At 32.7% G+C, this 1,919-nt stretch overlaps 1 pseudogene; it reads left to right on the plus strand.

Annotated features, from left to right (window-relative positions):
* Positions 1 to 535: 535 nt before the first annotated feature.
* Positions 536 to 623, plus strand: LOC115831979 (annotated as a pseudogene).
* The last annotated feature ends 1,296 nt before the right edge of the window (positions 624 to 1,919 follow it).

The following is a 1,919-nucleotide window of genomic DNA, read 5'->3' on the forward strand; positions in this document are numbered from 1 at the left end:
TTCAGATGGATGAAAAATTTATTACCTGGCAGTTACAAAATTTTCCCAAACAGAAGGGCAAATATAAGTGCCTTCTGATAAGCTCACCCACCTCCATTCAAAGCATTTCCTTAACTGTTCTGTTGTTATTTAACTCTGGCATTTGTCCAGCTTGCTACAGGTGTATTTGTAAAATCACTTCTGGGTTTGTGTGTTGGTTTGTTTCCAAGATCTTGTAATTGATTATCTTGTCATTCTATTTAATGTTAAGTATGTCTTGTAGGTGCTACTGATAGAACTGTTCAAAAAGTCATATATGACTTTGGTAACAGATTAAACATTATCTTTAATTAAGGAATATGTGAGAAGAAAATAAAATTTAAAGCTGTAAGATCCTTATATCCTAGACACAGGCAACTTGACATTTGCATTAAAATCCCTTCATTTTGTCTTTTACAGAATAATGCCTTCCCATTATCTTTTAAATTAAACAATGTATAATGTTCATTGAAGAAAAAAATCAGATCTCTGTAAAAGACGTATTTTAAAGTATGCTAAGACTATACTTTCAGGGCTCATTTCTATAGTGTGTTACTAAAATATGCTGCAGAATTTTAAGTGTAGACAAAGACACTTGCTGAAGTAGAATAAAACCAGTTCAAAAAACTCTATGTTTTTGGTTCTCATACAAATCTATCAACAATTATAACATATTATTTTATTTTCTTTATATTAATTTAATTTATTTTTTTTTAAGGCAGGGTCTCACTTTGTCACTCAGGCTGTAGCACAGTGGTGCAATCCTGGCTCATTGCAGCCTTGAACTCCTGGGCTCAAGTGGCGGTCCTCCCATCTCACCCTCCAGATTAGGTACGCTTAGCTAATGGTTTTCTTGTTGTTGCTGTTGTTTGTTTGTTTGGCTTTTGGTTTTGTCTGTAGAGACAGGGTCTTACTATGTTGCCCAGGCTAAGTCTCATACTCCTGGCCTCAAGGGATCCTCCTGTCTTGGCCTCCCAAAGTGCTCAAATTCCAGGCATGAGTCACCATGCCTGGCCTTCATATTTAAATAAATGTCTAATTACTACTGTGAATGTCTCTTTAACGCAGACTTTAAAAATGTGTCTCTAAAAATTTTCTAAGATTATAGGCTTTGAGCTTGGGATTTCTATTGCTGACAACTCAAAGCATTTCAGCTGATTACACTAAATAAAATATTAGAAAATCATGGAGTCAAGAATTCATGGAACCATAAAATAAAATGTCTCATCATTAGCTAATGTTTGGATTAACATATAGGAAACATTTTTATGTATAACCTTACTAAATATGTTTAAATTATACACCTGTGTTCACATAGCTATATATATATGTGTGTGTGTGTGTGTGTGTGTATATATACACATATAATTGTGTACATATAGTTACATATAGTTATGCATGTAATGTAAGGAATTTTTATTACCTTAAAAACAACCATCTTCACATAACTTTTATACCAAAATATTTTAACTTATCTCATTACTAAGGATATAAAATTTAAAATGGATGATACAAATTTTTTGTTTGCATTTCTGATGTCTAATGCATAATTTGGTAGCATGTTGTTCGCTGGGCAATTTGGAATTAGTGTTTTTAATTAATAACCTAATTTGCTGTTAAACTTGTGGAACATGTCTGGAGGTTATAGTTTTTGGCATAACTGGAGAAATAAATGAGAAAGTAACTAGATAAAATAATCATAAATGATTGAAAAAAAGCCTGAAAGATGAGCCGGCTAATGCTCACATTAAAGTTAACTCTTCTGTCTTGAAAGCAGTGATGGTGTAGAGGATATATTTATGCGGGGTAGGACAAGGTATAGCCAATTTATACTTTGCATGTCCAGTTAAAAAAATTCTGTGTGTGTGATAATATGGGACCTTGGTTTGTCATCAATATTA

The sequence above is a fragment of the Nomascus leucogenys genome, chromosome 20 (assembly GCF_006542625.1).
Source record: "Nomascus leucogenys isolate Asia chromosome 20, Asia_NLE_v1, whole genome shotgun sequence".
Lineage (NCBI taxonomy): Eukaryota > Metazoa > Chordata > Mammalia > Primates > Hylobatidae > Nomascus > Nomascus leucogenys.